This window comes from Passer domesticus, chromosome 13, assembly GCF_036417665.1.
Source record: "Passer domesticus isolate bPasDom1 chromosome 13, bPasDom1.hap1, whole genome shotgun sequence".
NCBI lineage: Eukaryota > Metazoa > Chordata > Aves > Passeriformes > Passeridae > Passer > Passer domesticus.
Genome location: NC_087486.1, coordinates 2469711 through 2488860, shown reverse-complemented (window position 1 = coordinate 2488860; position 19150 = coordinate 2469711). Strand labels below are relative to the sequence as shown.

Below are 19150 nucleotides of genomic sequence, written 5' to 3'. Positions count from 1 at the left end.
TGGCAGGAATTCTCCCCTGCAGGGACTTTCAAGCAACTGCCAATAATTTCCCAGGCTCCTGGTGCCAGTAATAAATAAATAAACAAGGGGGGGACACATGCAAATGGAGAGGACACATAAAACTGCCAAACCAAATTCAGGACACAAATTAAAAAAAAAGGAGGAAAGGGGAAAAAAAAATAAAAAAGGGGGGGCATTGAGAAGAGCACAGTCTAGCCAGTAACACTTTCCAGTGCCATCCATAGCTGAGCCCAGAACAGTAATTCCTTGTTTGCAGGCTCCTCTGTAAGAAGCTAAATGTGATTGCAACTGAAGTACATTGATTAACCCAAAATAACTTTCCCTCAATTTGCTGGCTGCTCAGGAATACTCAGGAGAGCTGCTTTTGTTCTGAACTAGTCACTCAGGAGCTCTGGCTCCGCTCCTTGTGCATCTATTGAAACTGAGTGAACCAGAAAAACGCCAGGAACTGCACAAGGACACATAGTACAGTTTAATTAGTTTAGAGAGAGGAATTTATTTTTTTTCTAAGCATCACTTGGGCAAATTGTTGTTGTTGTCGCCGTCCTTTTTTCTTTTCTTTTTTTTTTTTTCTCTTTTTCATGGTCTTGTTAAAATAATTTCATGGTTGCAGTTTTTGTTCCTGTGCTTAGCAAAGCAAACTGTAGCAGTCAGAGGCCTGAGCCTGAGGGGGAGGGCTGGGACAGGCTCCCTCTTCCTACAAAAAAAAATTTAAAAAAAAAAAGAAAAAAGAAGTAGTGCAGCATTTTATCACACTGCTTGCAAAATGATGCGTTTAAAGGGCAGAATTGTCAATGTCAGATGCGAGGCTGAGGTACCTATTAATAAACAGCCTCTGCATAGGAAATTCTTTGCAGACTTTAATCAGGAATTTTCCATAGTAACGCTGTGTTCCTGCAGTTAGCTCAGTGACAGCGGTTTAAATTCCACCCAGTGGACTTTGCATTCGCCTTTGAAAATAGAAATAATACATGGGAGATCACAGGTGCTTCGTTCCCTGATTAACAAACATTTCATGAGGGCTTTTTGTTCCCCCGCTTTCCTTATGTGTGAGCTGAAAGGGGGAGTTAATTTTAGAATGACTGAAAGATCTGGAATCAAATTCAGCCTTAAATTCAAGTTCATCTTCAGAGCTGATATTATCATAAGAGTTGATCTGAGAGATCCTTCCAAAAACAATGGAAATCTCACCAGCCACTCCTGTAAATCTCACAATATCATCTGTCAAATCTTGCAGAAGTGGCTGTTAGGAGGTTTTGGCCACATCCAGACAAGGAAATAAGCAACTTCTGCTTTGGGATTGGAGTGAGAAAATCACATCTCAAGACTCTGTAGAAAATGTCACCCTTTGACCCCAACTCCAACAGCTGCAGGGTTTTCTCCATCCCCAGTTCAACCCTTCTCCAGCTCACAGCTCACCAGGAGTGCTGGAGGTGGAAGAGAAAAATGTCTGCTCCTCTCCTGCCCCGTTCTCCTCCTTCCCTTATCACTTCCAGTTTCTTCAGGGCAGCTTCCCACATCTCTGTGAGTGCTTTCCTTTACCCCATCCTGAACAGGACTGTCCTTGTGTGGCCAAAGCCTCCTTCCTTGGCTGTGAGAGACAGGAGATGGAGGGATGGAGGGATGGATGATGGATGGATGGAAGGATGGATGGATGGATGGATGGATGGATGGATGGATGATGGATGGATGGATGGATGGATGGATGGATGGATGGATGGATGATGGATGGATGATGGATGGATGGATGGATGGATGGATGGATGGATGATGGATGGATGGATGGCTGGATGATGGATGGATGGATGGATGGATGGATGATGGATGGATGATGGATGGATGATGGATGGATGGATGGATGGATGGATGGATGGATGGATGATGGATGGATGATGGATGGATGGATGGATGGATGGATGGATGGATGGATGGATGGATGATGGATGGATGGATGGCTGGATGATGGATGGATGGAGGATGGATGGATGGATGGATGATGGATGATGGATGGATGGATGATGGATGGATGGATGATGGATGATGGATGGATGATGGATGGATGGATGATGGATGGATGGATGGATGGATGATGGATGGATGATGGATGGATGGATGGATGGATGGATGGATGGATGGATGGATGATGGATGATGGATGGATGGATGGATGATGGATGGATGGATGATGGATGATGGATGGATGATGGATGGATGGATGATGGATGGATGGATGGATGGATGATGGATGGATGATGGATGGATGGATGGATGGATGGATGGATGGATGGATGGATGATGGATGGATGGATGGATGGATGGATGGATGGATGGATGATGGATGGATGATGGATGGATGGATGGATGATGGATGGATGGATGATGGAAGGATGGATGGATGGATGGATGGATGGATGATGGATGGATGATGGATGGATGGATGGATGATGGATGGATGGATGATGGAAGGATGGATGGATGGATGGATGGATGGATGGATGGATGGATGGATGGATGGATGGATGATGGATGGATGATGGATGGATGATGGATGGATGGATGGATGGATGGATGGATGGATGGATAGATAGACAGACAAATAGATAATAAATAGATAACTCTCCATGGGGGAAGGTTATCTATTTGTTATCTGCACTGCAGTCCCAGTTCATCACCCTGCAATTAGCAGGTGAAGCCTCCTCTGGTATTACCTGTCAATCCCAAAAATTACCTTCCCTACCACCTACTGCAAGACTGAGTCCTAAAAATTCATCACCCCAGTGCCTCAGATCCATCCCCCAAGTTAACCCACCTTATCCCAAAGGCATTTATTTGCCAGATAGGGTCCCTGACTCCTTTCCTGCTGAGTTCTGTGTGTTATAAGCTATGCATGCTGCAGGATAAATAAAAGATTTAATAGCCTCTTCCTCCAAAGATAGATGTCTTTCCATTTTACTCTGTTTTTTCAAATTTATAGACCAAAACCAACTGCAGGGGATTTATACTTCAGCCACAATTTGCTTGAGGCTAAAAGAAGACACTAAGGAGCTCTCACTGCCTGTTCAGCCCACTCATGTACTTTTCTCTGCATGTTACATCCACTTTGGAAGCACTGCTGAGGAGAAGAAACTGGGCTGGATGAACACCTGGCCTGATCCAAACTGCACTCTGCTCTCAGGATTTTGCTCTCTGGAAAATCAACAAAAAACTGGAAAACCAACCAATGTGGTTAGCATGGAACTCTACCCAAAGCGCTGAAAAAAAATGACATCTGTAGGAAACGTTGCAATAAATAATCCCAAATCGTGTGCCTTATCTCACATGACAGTATCAGTGCATTTGCAAAGCAGGCTGGAAATAACAGCTATTGAGGCAGACTAATGGAAGTGCAATGTGCTTCCCATGGCTTTTATTTCTTTTTCAGGAGCAAGGATTAACAAATTCAGCAGCAAACCCAGACCCCACGTTCAGCAAAACTTCCACGAGCAGCTTAAGGAGTGATTGATGGGTAATTTTCCAGATCTCAACAATAATAAGAACAGCAGCAAACATGAAAGGGTGCAGCAGCATTTTTGTGGAGCAGCGTTGGGTGGCTCAGCGTGCCATTGTGACGATTGTCTCTCATCAATGGAGCCCTTTGGAATCAAATGCAGGTATTTACTCGAACCCAACACACAGCCCAGTGTTTGTCTAGCTCCCAGTCTGCCTGTGTCAGCTAATGCTGTGTTTGGAAGAGGTTTCTGACTCTGACAAAGAAATGGATAACCAGACATTTCCTCATCGTGCCATCTGAAAATCTGGGAGAGAGCGGCGGCCGTGGATGAGGGGAGAGGCTCTGAGCAGTCAATAAAATGGAGCTGGCCCCTGAATCCCAGCAAACCAACAAAGCTGGGATCCCAGGGCAGGCTCAGGTTTTCAGCGGTGTAAAGGAGAGAGGACAGGCTGATGATTTTCTGTGCTTGGCTCTCGGGCTGCTTTTCGCTCCTGGCGCCTGCAGGAGCGGCACCAGACGAGGAGGTCAGGACAGGGACCACCTCTTAAAAGAATGGCTGTGAGACTCTCAAGGCTCTTCTCTTCACAGAGAGGGATGAATGGCTCCTCTCTCCAAGCACACTGACGCGCCCAAGGTCACATCCTGGGGGACAGAGCCACGGTGACAGAGCCACACTGCTGAGGAAATGCTTGATCCAGCTTCATGTGACACACTGCACCAGTGCCCCGTGTCCCCTGCCCAGGGAGGCAGAGATAAAGCCCAGCCACAGTTCCTGACATCGATTAGCCCGGCATTACCACGTAATGATGGTTATTATTGCCTGCAGCCTGATAAGGTCAGGATCTCACTGCAATCGTGAGGCATTTTTGGACTCTGCTACAAGCAGACAGTTTGCAAAATAAAAAAAAAATCTTCAAAAATGAGCATCCCTTACGCCTCCTAAGTGAAATCAAATTGGGGTGAAAGCCTGCCTCATTCCAACAGTTGTCACTTGGTTTTTAAACTCTGCATTAAACCAGCATTTCAGCAAGCTGGGAGAGTGATATGAACCCGGAATCAGAGGCTGTGGAATCCTTTGTATTTGTACAGCCTCTGCCAAAAGTGCTTTATTAGCAGGTCACAAAGTCTCATAGGCTGGAATTCCTGCAGTAAATTGCATTCAGGCTGAGCTCACAAATCATTAGCCATGCAATCTTGTTTATCCTGCTAGGACATGGAGTTTGTCCTGTTACAAAATCAAAGCAGCAAGGTTGAATGGTTCCGAGTGAAAAGCCTGATGAGTGATCAAGATTCTCTGAGGAGGGATGAGGGGGCTGGAGGGACAGTCCCTGAGTGCAAACACAGCCAGGAGGCAGCACGTGAAGGGTCCTGTGCAGGAGAGATCCCCCTCAGCAGCCAGAGATCACACCAGTGTTACTGAGGCCCTGTTGTTTATTCTGGGGAGTTTGCTGTGGACATCTGCAGCCCCTGAAACAGGCCAAGAGCAGTTTTTATTCCTCCACTAATGCAGTAATGATTAGGATGTGCACAGAAAGTTCCCTGGGGAATCACAGCAGGCTCCAGGTTGGGGAGCTCTGCCTGGTGGGTGCAGGCACAGAGCACTGGTTTATGGCGAGGGCAACTGCATTAGCAAAAGCTCCTTAATTAATATTATTTAAAAGACAAAGAGATATTCTATATTTTCCTTTCCATGTGACAAGTCACCAGACTCTGCTCTGCAGGGCTGAGGGGTGACCACAGCAAGCACGACTTGACCTGACCCTGCAGCTCGTGGGGTCTGCCCAGGGCCCTCTGGGGCTGTGGTGCTGCTCTGAGCAGCCCAAGGGCAGGATCCACACAAGGAGGGGTCTTTGGAACCAGGCAAGGCAGACTGAAAGAGCTGAGAACAAAAGGAGATAAGGTCCCAAAAAAGCTCTTTTCCCTGTGGTGAGCAGTGGCCAGACAAAGCTTCCTTGGGTCTGGGTGAAAATTTAAAAAAAAAAAAAAAAAAAGCTTTAAAGAAGCTTTTGCTGCTCCAAAACAGCTTCTGTCATTTACTGTCAAACACGTCATTGCCAGTTTTTTGGGGAAGTTGAAGGTACCACCTGGAGCACTTCATTCTCCATGGCCTGCCCATACCCTCCAGTTCACCCCCTGCAGCAAGGGCTGGACTTTGGCCACTTCTTCATTCCGTGCCAAAGTCCAGCCTCTGGCCTTGCTGAGAGCCAGTGTAGCACAAACCAAAACTCCAGAACTCTCAGAACCCTCATGGAGTATGTGAGCCACAGCTGCCCTCTGCCCCAGTCACCTGCTCAAGTCCAATAACCTTCTCCAGTTTAAAGCTTTTTTTGTAGCTGCTTTTCCTGTGAGCAGCATCGAGATTCTGCCAGCCCATCAGCCATCACAGATCATCAAAGCACCCAATTTGCAAACAATTCAGAGGCTAAGATGTCCTTGCTGCTATTCAGCAAACTCCCCTGCCTATCAGCTGAATCTGGAAAGCATCTTTGGCCCGGGACAGAGCAGTGAGGAGGATTGCTCTCTCAACTAAAGGTTGATTTGGCGCATGGTTTTAGTCACAAAATTAATTTTGCCTTCCAAGACAATGTTTTATAAGCTCAGGCTAACTTTGCAGAACCCAGAAAATCACCAAGGCGACGCTAAATGTCAAGCCTGGCTAAAAGCAACCGAGGCACTGCAGCACTGCACACGTGAGCAGGGCTGTGCCACCTCTGCAGCCTGGCAGCAGGGAAAGCTGCCCCTCCTGCTCAGGAATTCCACACAGCACCCTCTGCCCTCAACAATAAAGAGCCAGCAGTGCCATGGTGCTGGCTGTGGATTCCCTACAGCTGGCAGAGGGTCAGCAACGGGGCTCAGTTGCAAAGTGTAATCAGAAAACAGTTCCATCTCCTAGCAAAACTCAATATTTTTCAGTGTATATTGGCATTCCCAGGGTAAGAAAAGCCTTGTGCTTTTTCCCATTTGATAGAATATTGTTTATGTTACATTGCCATTCCCTTCTCTGAGTGCCTGGGAAAGGCTTTGCATTTATATGAGCTCCTTCAGGAACTTATTTTGTGGTACCCTCCAAGTTCAGTACACAAAATACATGGTCTGATTTTACAGCACTTGTAATAAAATGACAGAATTTATTTATTTTTTAATGGCAGGCAGGACCCTTTGGATTCTGTCTGCTCAAGTGGCAAATATACTGGGAATAAGTGAATGCCATGAGCAAGTATTGTCCTGCTTCCCTCATGGGTTCCCAGGTGTATTTTCAGCTTTGCTCTATTATGTTATATAAATACCCATTGAGGAAGGGGAGTTGCACATCATTTTTGAGGATCATTACTAAAAATGGATTAGATTTCCCTTTTCATTTTTCCCTTTTCATTTCTCAAACCCATCTGCCTCTCTGAAGGAGCCTGTGGAGGGAATAACCCTTTGCTGAGGGAAATTACAGTCAGAGCCACTTTTAGAGGACTGTCAAAAGTGATCAGGCCTCAGTTCCACTGCTTGATATAATCAGTCCAAGGGCTGGTGTGGAAAGAGACAATCTCTGAATAAACACTTGTGGGAGCAAGGCTGACATTTCAGCCCAGCAGCTCCAAAAAAACAAAAGTACAACCTCTCTTCTCTGCAGGCTGCTGTGGCAGTGGTGTCACAGCTCTCCTGCCTCCACGTGAGCCCAGCCCTGCACACATCCCATCAATCCTGCCATGAGGATCTGCACCTCAGAGCAGGGGCAAGCCCTGAACCCACATAAAATCATTCTCTAGTACCAGAAGAGCAGAAAAAAAAGTTTAAAAACCCAGTATTATAGGCCAGCTGGCATTAGACAGGATGGGAAAGCAGGAGCAATTGCCAGTTCTCTGATGCACTGCAGCACTGAGTTGTGGCAGCCACTGCACAACCTGGTTTTCTGCTCCAGAAAGAACAAGCAGCACCAAGCACTGCAGGTAAAGACTCTTTCTAATGACTGTTTTCCAAGGAAATGGCTCTCTGAGGGATTTAAAACACAAATGCATTGCGAGTGCACCCATGGGGAACAGCTCCAGCCAAAGGGAGGTGGAGGCTGTGGATTTGCTGCTTCCATCCTGCCCCAGGGAGCAAAGGGGGCATCTCAGGCAGCAGGAAGGGCTGGAGCAGGATTGGGAAAGGCAGGGGGAAGAGGCACCCACGTGTGTGCAGGAATCATAAACAGGAGCAACGGGGCCAGGAGAAGCCAAAGGTTCCCATGAAATCCCACAGGGACCATTGGCGTTGGCTCTTGGCTGTGAGAGAGGAGCATCCCCACATCCCAGAGCTGCTGGAGCTGTGGGCTCCAGGGAGGATCAGCCAAGGGATCTGTCACCAGCAGAAGGGCTGCAGCCTCACAGCTGCAGGAATAAACAGTGGGGGACTCCTGAAACTCAGAAGTTCCTGGACACAGAGCACAGGGACGGGCTGGGATGGACCCCACACCCCAGACCAGGGCTAATTCAGCTTCGTGGCTTTGCTCCCACACAGAGGGGAAGCAGCAGAGCAGCAGGCAGCCCCAGGTGGGCCCAGGGATGTGTGGCTGGCTCTGCCCACCCAGCACATCCCAGTCCTGATCCCAATCCTGATCCCAATCCCGCAGGGCCAGCACCACGCTGAGCCTCAGCTGCCAAGCCCCGCTGCCAGGGGCTATTCTGGGAGCTGGAACAAAAGAGAGGATCCTCTTGCCACCCAAATAAAGCCCCCTGCAGCTGTTCAGGAAGGTTTTCCAGCTGAGGAAAGGTTATGTTGTCCGTGCACCTGCTGCTGTGTCCCTGAGACATGGAAAGAATTTTTTGGGTGTCACCAGTGAATTCTGTACCTGGCAGAGCCACCACACAGGACTGAAATCCAAAGAAACAAGAGAGTTTCACAGACTGATCTACACAACAACAGTGTCTGTGCCACCTACCCCAAACCTGCTGCTTCCTGCAAATTTGAGTGCTTAAAGCAGATTTATTGTTAAATTATGGCTGAAATTCAGGTCTGTTTGGTGAAGATGAGTGAGGAAAGGGTCTGGAACAAACACTGCAGTGCCTTTGGCTTGGCTGTGTGCTGAGTGTGTCTTTTTGGAAAAAAACAGCCAGAAAAGCCACCTCTTTCCTTGCATTTCCACAAATTCCACGTGCTTTGGCAGCTCACCTCTGGCCTGGGAACAGCCAGCCAGGAGGGGAAATACACTGGGCTGTTTTCTGCCCCCTCTGCCTTCAGAAGCTTTTGGGATTTTGGTTTTCAGACTCTCGCCCTGCCCTGCTGAGGTGCAGAAGCATTGTGTGCTGAAAGGTGGGTTCTTAACTGTCTGTTAAGGCAGTTTGTGGCCTTTGTGACAAAGTTAATGCCATGGCTGTTAAGAAGAATAAAGTATTGATTTGTCTGTGTTTTGAAAATGACTTGAGACCGTGATATGGTTCTGCCTTAAGCAAAAATCCTGCCTGCATTTCATCATTCCAGAAAGGGGGGGACAGAGAGATTCCTGCAGAGATTATTGTATTTGTGAGACTGGGTTTTTTTTTCCTCTCTGCACATGAACAGCCCATGTGAGACTAAGTACTTTCCATGTGACTAACTCATTCCCATGCTTGCTGTGTAACAGGGCATTTAAAGCATCAACAGGCAAGGTCAGAGCCTGTTTGTTGATGCTAATGTGAGAACAAGCACTGCAGAAGAAATTAGGATTATGAAAGTACATGTGTGTTGCCCCCAAGACTTGTTCCCTCCTGAGGAACAGCCTGGGTTTGCTGGGGGCTCTCTTCCCTCTGTGTGGGACAAACAGGAGCTCCTCTGGAGCTGGGGGAAGGAGAAGGATCAGGGATCAGCTGCTGTGGGGTGCAGCCCACATCCTGCTGCCCTGAGCAGCTCTTATCTGTCCTGCCCTGTTAATGCAGCCCAGTATCTCCAGGAAGCAGGGGGATCCTCACTCTGGCACTCAGCATTAACTGGTGTGATCATTTAGATCTGGATTTTGGCAGGTCTTCCCTCCCTCCACCCAGCTCTGTGCTCAGGCCAGCAGGAGCTGGGCAGTGCCTTGGTGATAAGGGCAGGGATGAACAGTGCATGTCCTGTCTCCAGCCAAGATCTGAACATATCTGCATTTGGGGTTTTTGGTTTTTGAGTTTCCTGTGCTCATAATGGTTGAAAAGAGTAGAGGGGGCAGATAAGTGTGTGTATTTCAGAGGTATGAATCTTTTGAGGAGGCATTGCATTTTTAACCCAAACGGGGCCCATTTCAGTGGGAAATCTTATTTCCCTACTGGAGGAAAAGTGGGAACAACGCCCCAGGGGTGTGTCCAGCAGTAATTTTTGCAGTGCAGGAAGATGTGTCCAAGGCTGGCTCCATCACCAGCCCCTCCCACACCTATCCCAGTGCTGCCTCACACACCCAAGACAGGCTGGTCCATCAGGGCTGGTCTGAGGCTCTCCCTGCCTGCTGTGGGTGGCACCACACTGGCTGAGCTCTGTGACCTCAGTGCTGCTGACAGACCCGAAGGAGCAAGCCCCAGGTCCCCACAGGGTGAGAGGAGGGAGGGCAGAGCCCAGCGTGGCCAACCTGGCCCCACTCAGACCCTGGCTTTGTGTCTAACACCCACACTACTGCTACAACACCTTTAAACAAGTTTTTGTTGGGCTTTTTTTCTTCTTGGTTGGGTTTCTGGTTTTAATGACTGCTGGAACACCTTTCTGATCTTTTTTTTAACCTCAGAACTGTAGAGAAAGTGACAGTGCAGTAACTATTTCAGTGTGCTTATCACTGACACAGCTCTGGGCTGCTGCAACTTGAGAGCCCTGGGGTGAGGTCCTGACACCTCCAGTTTTGGAGGACAAACGTGTGAATGGGCAGACAGCAGGGAGAGAACATTTATTGATCCACCACTGGAAGAACAACGGCTTCTGCAGCATTGCTGCCAGTGACAGGCTGATTGTGCTGATTAAAACAAAGTAAAACAAAGAGGAACTGATCAAATGTCCCCCAGCAAGAAGTGATGAAAGGGCTCAAAGCCCACATAATGGAGATTCTGGTCTGCATCAATCTGATGTTTGATTAATCACTGGCATAAACTTGCAATTAACACTAATGAGATGTAGCACCGAAATCCTTGAAAACTGTTCAAATCAACTTTCAGCTTCCTCCTGATCCATGATTTCCACTGCAAGCAAGATCCATTTTCTCTCCAGCTGCTGCTGGTGCACAGTCGATGACTCCAGAGCACGCTCACAGGCACTCAGCAGCAGCTGCTGCATTTGCTGCAGAGGACAGTGACATCCTGAGATGGGAACGGACACATCCCCAGGCTGCAAAGGCACCAGGGCACCAGCACAGCTCCCAAACCCTCCCTGGTTTTGCCAGCCAGTTTGATCACTGGGCTAAAAGGTCAGAGAGTCATCTTCCTCTGACTTCAGAATTCCTCAGCCACTTTCTTCCATCTCAGTGCATCTAAAATCCTGCGAGTGGAGCTGGCTCCCTTTAACCCCTTGTTTGGCTCTTGTAATTCCCACAAAAACACTTCAAACCTGAATGAGTCTCTCCAGCCTCAAATGGCCCTGACAAGCCTGAATGCCATCCCTTTTGCTTTTGTTCTGCTGGAGGATCAGCTCTGGAGCTTGCAGGAAATCTGTGGGCTCAGTTTATTTCAGTTTATTCACAGCGTGTTTCCTGCCTGTTGAGAGGGATTTGTCTCTTCTGGCTTGGGAAGTAAAACTGAGAACACTGAGGGGGTAAAGTACAGGATGGAGAAGGAACTGGATGTGAAATTAAGAAATGCTGTCACCCTTGAACACAGTGTCTGCAGCAAGGGGAAGGTGAGGTTACTTGGCAAGCAAAGAGCAAAATGAATGGCAGTTGAAAGGCAGTGTTTTGATAGGCACTAATTATTAAACTGTAATTAGCAGAAGGATGCAGTGATCTGCCCAAACCCCAGCTAAGCAAACAGGTAGAGGTTAAAGACAGAAGGAACTGCAGAGGCTGAGGGGACAAACCACAGGCAGTGCCTGTGGGATGCCACACTTTGAACCTGTGTGCTGTGCTCTGATACCACGGGGGGAACCACAGAGAGGAGAGTTGGGAGAGCCACAGGACAGAGCTGGATCCAGGGGAGACCCCCAGAGGGACCAGGAGGAGCAGCCAGTGGGCACTGGGGCTGCAGGGCAGGCCTGGGTGGGCATCCAGAGCTGCTCAGCACAGGGACCCCAAGCTCAGCTGGACACAGACCCAGAAGCTTTGGAGACTGGGATGGGATCAGGGCACGGATGAGCTTGGGGTCAGGGCCCTCAGCCCAGAGAGAACAGCACCTACAGCCCAGGGACCACTGAAAATCAGCAGGAAAAGGTTTAAAACCATTCCCTGCACTTTAATGGCACCTTCAGTCATGTTTATCTACTAGTGAGACATTTGAAAACCTGGGCCTGTTAGGGGCAAAATGTTCTTAAAAATATTGTGCTGTTGGAAAGTCTCATTTTCCCTCTGCTACAAAAATATTCTGAAAACCCACCAAGGGCTGAGAGGGACCTGGAAACTTTTCCTTCTGCCTTGAGGATGTTGCCAGCCTGTCATTGAATCTAAAAATAGTCCTCAGAGTATTGATTAACCTGTCTGAAGGAAGCAACAATGAATTAGAGAGGAAAAATGAAACCAAGCAAAGCCTTAGAGTGTATTTGACAGCAAAATCTGGGTTAGGAGTAGCAGAACTTACTTTATTACCAGAGTGGCTGTTGCTTTGTAAAGATATTTTTAATTATTCTCAGCCAGCAACACTGTACCCATAGAAATCCACTCAGCCTGGGAAGAAAACTTTTCTTCTAAGGAGTAATTTAGCTCTTCAATGATTTGCTCCTGACTAATTTTTTATTTGTGTCCTTTTTAATGTTCTTAAACACAAGATGGTTCTCCAGTCTGTGGTCTAGAGACTCTTGGCTATTCATGCAGATTTAAGCATATGAAAATAATAAAGATTACCGAAAAGAGGAAGGATCCCTACCCCCCTTTTCTCTCACTGAGGGAACAGAGCCAGTCACACACACAAACACTCCAACAAAAATAAAAGAAAAAAAAATTACTGCAAAATCCAACTGAGCACTTGTGGAGATAAACTATGACAGTGCTTAAAAATAGGAAAAATAAGATCTTTCTGCAAGATTTTATATTAGATCATTAATTAACCTTTTTTAACCCTGAGAGAGGCAACAAAGGGCAAACCACCCCTCGTAATGGCACAGTTTCACTGGAGATCAAAGCAAATACACGACCACGTGGAACATGCAAAAATGCAGCACCAAGCGTGGACACCTTGGCAAACATTCCAGTGTGACCAGAGAAACCCAGGCACAATGGGCAGAGCCCACTGATCCCATCAGCTCTGGGCTGGCTCTTCCTCCTGGGCCCCAATATCTGCAATAATGCAACAATCAGGGTGTGCAAACAGCACGTGGTGCCTGGGCTCTGCTGGGATGACCTTCCCGTGCTGAGCCATCCCATCTGCCCTCACCAGGGAAGATAATTGCTAGATTAGATTAATGCTCCCACATTAGATTGCAAATCTCAGGGAGAGCTTTTTTCCAGCCCTGTGGCTGCAGGAGGATGGACTGGGAAAAGCTGAGGAGGGAGAGGAGAGGGGTGGATGGCTCCAAAGGCTGTTAAAGGGTAAATAATGTCATCATGGAGGTGCAGAGTCACCTCCTTATCTCAAAACACCTTCACAGCCTTGGCTGAGCCAAGGACTCCGACTGGAGCCGGTTGACTGAAAGGTCAACAAGCAAAATGCAGAGTCTGGAGAAAGAAAAAGTTCACAAGGGGGAAACAAGTCTGTGAAAGGTCTAAAAACAACCCCAAAGAAATCTCCCTGGGCCAGGACAGGCCTGTGACATGGGAACGTGGCAGTAACTGAGGACTTCCACAGCCAGGCAGGAGCAGAAAGGATCAAATCTGCCTGTGCATGGACCCTGGGCACCCGCTGCCTTCTCAGACAGCTTTTTTGGAAAAAATGCCTAGCCTGGAGACTCCTTAAAAGCCAAACTTCTCTTCTTTAGAGACTTCTAGCCACATTTGGCTGCTGCCACAGCAGGTCAGGCTCCCTGGGTAGGTCTGTGAGGAGGAAAAGTGCTGGCAGCACAAGCCCAAGCCTCCCTCCCTCCAAATCTAAATTCAGAAAGTTGGGAGGCAAGTCCCTGCTCGAGCAAATTTTTTTTTTTTTGAAATTGCACGAAGTCTGCCACCCCTCTGTGTGAATCCTTCTGGGCACAGGGAGGTGTTCCAATATCCTCACTCCCACTCCCTCCCCACCAGCCCTTGCACTGGTGACACGAGACAGACACACCGACTGTGAGTCCTTCCTGAATCCCAAAATATTCCAGCCTACCAATTTAGGCTGCCTGTGATCTTGGTGAAGGCTATTCTGGAGAAGCAGCTCGCCTTTCTGGGAAGCACAGCGTGTTTCTGCTGACAGAAATTGGAGCAGATGCTCCCTGGTTTTAGCTCTGAGGATGTTTTTATTTCCTCTCTGCCTGATGGGTACTTGAAATGTGCCCAGGTACTGAGAGACTGGCAGAGTGAAATGGATCCTTTCTGCAGCTTGTTCTTTTCTCTCAGAAGTTGTCCATGGTTTCATTCTGGAGGACAGCAAATTTCTGAATGCAGCATCTCTAAAAGAACAAAAATGCCATGGAGAGAATGGCCCTGCAGGTGAAACATTTGCTGGGGAGGGATTGACACCAGCAATTCCCAGTGCAATTCCAGTGCATTCCAGTGCAATTCCAGTGCAATTCCAGTGCATTCCAGTGCAATTCCAGTTCATTCCAGTGCAGTTTCAGTGCAATTCCAGTGCAATTCCAGTGCAATTCCAGTTCATTCCAGTGCAGTTCCAGTTCATTCCAGTGCAGTTCCAGTGCATTCCAGTGCAGTTTCAGTGCAATTCCCAGTGCAATTCCAGTGCATTCCAGTGCAATTCCAGTGCAATTCCAGTGCAATTCCAGTGCAATTCCAGTGCAGTCCAGTGCAATTCCAGTTCATTCCAGTGCAGTTCCAGTTCATTCCAGTGCAGTTCCAGTGCATTCCAGTGCAAGTGTCCTCTGCAGTCACTGCAGCAGGAAAGCTACAACAATGAGCACAGATTTGCCACTGAATGATAATTAATTTATACAAATTGTGCAATTAATTATTTCCTGGTGGTTTTTTTTTATTGTGTTGTTGTTGTTGTTGTTGTTGTTGTTGTTGTTGTTGTTTTTAAGAACAGATCCTCAGGTGTCCCTTGTAGCAGCAGTAAACAAAGAGACCCTCACAGAATTCTAGAGAGTGTTTGTATAGAGGGGGAAACTGAGGCAAGAAGACCTTAACTGGCTCTAATCAGGTGCAGAAAGGTCTTTGAATGTCACTCCAAGGTTCACCCTTAGGAGTTTTAAAAGATCTTCCCAAAGTCTTGACAGAAGGAACCTGTGGCCATGAGAAAGCTGCAGCTACAACATCAGCAGTGTCACCTCAGATCAGCCAGAAGAAATTTCTGCCTTATGGAAGGAATTGTTCCCTGGGAGGGTGGGCAGGCCCTGGCACAGAGCAGCTGGGGCTGCCCCTGGATCCCTGGAAGTGTCCAAGGCCAGGCTGGACAGGGCTCGGAGCCACCTGGGACAGTGCAAAAGCAGGAATTGGATGATCCTTAAGGTCCCTTCCAACCCAAACCATTCCATGATTCCATGACACAACAGAGGGAGAAGGGAATTTGTTTTCAAACACTAATGCCTGCCTCACCTGATGGAACTTGGTGGCAAATTCAGTAAATCCATGTTTTACACTGCAGCTAGAGAGGCTGATCTCTGTCTGCAGGTGAGTGTGAGTTTTGCTGTGTGTTTTTAGGAAAGAGGGATTAGCCAGCTTTTTTCTAAGTTTTTGTCAGGTTTGTTTTCTTCAAGATGAAGGGGAAAATACACCTGCCAAAGAAATGAACCTGGGTTGTGAATAAATGAACTCGCAGAGGAAGGAAATATTTGTTTAGCTCTTATTCTCATTATGCTACACCTGGCTGCCAGAGCCACTGCAAAATTTCTAACAATCTTACCAGGCTATTTGCATTTAAATCGCTTTTCCTGACATTATGTAAATCCCTCAGCAGAGCTGAAGTTTTCTTTTTCTCTCTCTCTGGGGCTGCACTCAGTGCTTTGCTCAGTCCTGCCCCGTTCTCTCCCTGCTGCACTGGGTTACAGCAGCACCCCATGAAACCCCAGCTCTCACAGGTTCTGTCTGGAGCTGGGTCAGAGATGATGGTTTGCAGATTTCTGAGACTTCCACGGCAGAATCACATTACAAATGAATTTGGGTCTAAAAGAGCACACGTGCTTGGGTCCAATGTTACCACAAGTCAGAGCTGTTCTCCTAAGGCTGTGCTTCCAAAGGGATTATCCAGTGGTATTTTCACTATTTAAGGATTCTGCTGCCTTGGTCTGCAGCAGGAGGGTCCTCTTACCCGTTGGGAGCTGTGGGGATAATTTCTTAATCCAGAAGTTTTCCTTTCCCCCTCTGTGGGTTTCAGACAGCTGGAAAAGGGGGCTCAGGTTTGCAGCTTTAGCTCCAAAGCCACGACTCTGTCCAAGCTTGTGAAATAACCAACAGCACAGCAGATACTTGATGCTGAAATTCTGCAGACTTGGGTTTGAATGGTGGATGAAATGAGCAGCACAACAGCCACAGGAGCCTGGAAATTGCAAACAGGGGCAATGCCAGCCCTGCCTTGTACAGGCTTCAACTCCACACAGGAGGAACTCGAGTAGGAGCAATGAGGAGCACACAGAAAATTGGCTCTGCTCTAATTCTGGACCTGACTGGAGACTGCTCCAGTCCCTACCAGAACTCCAGGGCTCTCCTGGTTAACTCCTGCTGCCTGTGGAGTGGTCAGAGCATGGAGGGGCTGCAGCTCAAAGCCTTTTGACACTGAGCACGAGGCACACTGCTGACACTCCTCACCCCCTGGATGAGGGCTTGCAGCACAGCACCATTTGCCATCTCAGGTTACACCCAGGGAATGCCCATGTGTCAGGGGAATTCCCAGCTGGTTGGTGGGATGGGCTGCTCTCCATGGGGAAAGGGGAACAAAGCCCTGGATGGGAGCAGGCCTCACAGACACTGGAATTATCTGGCTCTTTGGTGGGCAAATGCACCTTAGCTTGAAAAAAAAAATAAATTAGAACCTCATTGTTATATTCTCCAAGTGTTGCCATAAGTGACAATAGAAATATCTGACTTTACCAGCAGACACCCCTTCAGAGGACATCCCCAGGTCTCTGAACATTCTGCAGCCCCCTGGAGCAGGTGCAGTGGACTTTTCACCTTGCTCTCCAGGTACTGGATCTGCTGCAAGCTTTGGTCCCTCCCCAGCAAACCACTGATGTTTGCCAAGTGCTTGGAGATCATCTGATGAAAGGCTCCACAGAGCCCCAGTCTATTATTTCTCAGTCAGAAAAACACATTTGCTGAACAGAAAGAACAAAAGAATGAGCTGTGGGTCCCCAATAAGCATTCAACACAAGTTAATTTGCTCAGCAGCTGTATTTTGCTGAGACAGATTGCATATTTTCATTGTTAGAATAAAAATGTCCACTGGGCTCAGATCCTTCCCATCTCTGCCTGTTACACTCCCAGTCTAGTCTAGAGAACAAATTCAATTTCTTTCATAAACAAGAGATCCACTCAAATAATTTTCCTTTTGTCCAGGCAGAAATTAATGGAGCCAGAAGAACACACAAGGCTGCAGAAGACACCCAAGGCTGCAGAATCTTCCCCCTCATGGAAAGAAAAAAAGAGTGGAAATCTGGAAACTTGGCCCCTGGCAGGGCAGGCAGTGTGTGTGAATCATGGCAGCCTGATTCAGAGCAGTGAGGACAATAATCCTGAGCTGCACCAACTAACCTTCAAGCTTAGTCACAGTTTCACACAGCTAATGAGCAGAGGGAGCAATGAATCCTGGATTTATGGCTCCCTGTTCCCATAGATTTCGCCTGGAGACAGCAGCAGTGTTTCCTTGCATCTCTAATGACTTATCTTGTCTTGAGGTATTTTTTTCCCCCTGTCCTTTCCTACACTGATGAGGGTTTGTTTTTGCCTTTTTTTTTTTTTCTTTTTAATCATTATTGAATTTTAAAAGCCTGCTGGGTAAATTCTTATCATCAGCTCCTACAGTAAAAATACAGAGTAACACCCATGAATCTGCCAAATTTTGCTCCTTGTTGTTTCCCTCCAGATTCTGTTCACACAGAATTATCAGGGCTGGCTGTGCAGGAGAAGATGCTCTGACTCCAAACCCTGCTTCCCTTCCTTTGTAAATTACCCAAAGTGACTCCAGGTTTATTTTTAGCCTGGAGGTGAATCATTCAGGAAAATCTGATAAAACCCACTTGAACACAGTTAAACTCTCAAAGCTGAGCCAGTTCTTGCTAACTTTGATGAAGTTTACACATGATTATTTGAGCTCACGTGATTAAAGGGGGCGCAAGTTTATTTTAACTCTCACAAAATTACTTTGGACTTGAAAACCCTGGAGAATCAGGTCTGTAAATATATCTAGATTTACTTTATGGAGACAAAAGGAAGGGAGAATTGGGGTGAAATGTCCCAGAAGTAGAAGTGGGGTTTATTTGGAGGCAGAAGCAATGAGAAGGCAATGCCAATGCCCACATGTGAGGCACAGTTTCATCCCTGAGATTAAATATTCCTTATGATCCAGATAAACCTTCTACCAAGAGCCTGATACAGCTACAGACCCCACTTTTGTGATATTTAATTTTTAAAAAAAGGGAAAAAACAAGTTCCATGGTATTGACAGCCAGCATCTGGAGGAGAAAGTTGAGCAAAGGGTGCTCTGCACCCTGGATGTGACCCAGGAGACAACTCTGTGCAGCCTCCACCCACGTCTAGCATTTATATATAGCCCCAGAATAAACTCATTTTTATAATCCTGCCACAAGCTGGCCAGCAGGGCAGCCCCAGAGTAGATTTTGCTGCTGCTGTAAAAAAAGGAAGAGCATGTCTCGTTTTATTAAAATGCTAGAACATATCATAAAAAATTCAACACAGTGCAGAGTGCTACCTTACATAAAACACTGCCCTGAGCTGCCTCCTATTCCCAGCATCCCAAATATGCTGAAATCCCAGAGCAAGCCACAGGCCAGCAAAGGGAACTGAAGCTGCTGCTCCAGACACACAATTGGAACCCTTCCACTCCAAGTCTACCTGAGAAACTTCAGCAAAATGACCAATTTTGGTGCAATTTAACAGCACATCCTTCTGCCCACAACAGTCTTTCATTCCCCTCAATTCTCAAGCAAGTCTAATTTAATTAACTCGTTTTTCCAAAGATGCTCAAGGGAATTAAAGGAAAAAAAAATTTTAAAAAAATCAGTGGGACTGGGCTTCACCCCATCTGTGCTCTTGAAAAGCCTCTTCAAAACTCTCACGTGGGAAAAAGCAGAACCTGCAAATACCTGGGATGCATAAGAGCCTTCTCATGGAATTACTGAAGCCTCCTGTTCTGGCTTTTCCATATTCCAGAGGCAAAGGCTGGCGTTTTCCTTGCCTGCAGGTTCCTATCCCCAAGGCAGCTGCAGTCCCTTTGTCACCTTCCTATCTTTGCTCTGCCAGCAGCATCATCTCCTTCCCCTGCACTCAAAGGAA

The 19150-nt window shown here is 47.3% G+C and overlaps 2 long non-coding RNA genes across 2 annotated transcripts in view; one reads left to right on the top strand and one right to left on the bottom strand.

Annotated features, from left to right (window-relative positions):
* Nucleotides 1-605: 605 nt before the first annotated feature.
* The window catches only part of LOC135280200 (uncharacterized), a 109396-nt gene continuing 90851 nt past the window's right edge, over nucleotides 606-19150 (bottom strand). The window contains exon 3 of the long non-coding RNA XR_010347236.1: nucleotides 606-718. This is a non-coding gene — a long non-coding RNA (uncharacterized LOC135280200). The remainder of the gene's footprint in view (nucleotides 719-19150) is intronic.
* On the top strand, nucleotides 15207-17539 carry LOC135280201 (uncharacterized). The gene is made up of 3 exons (XR_010347237.1): nucleotides 15207-15313; nucleotides 16733-16822; nucleotides 17195-17539. It is a non-coding gene; the product is annotated as an uncharacterized LOC135280201 (long non-coding RNA).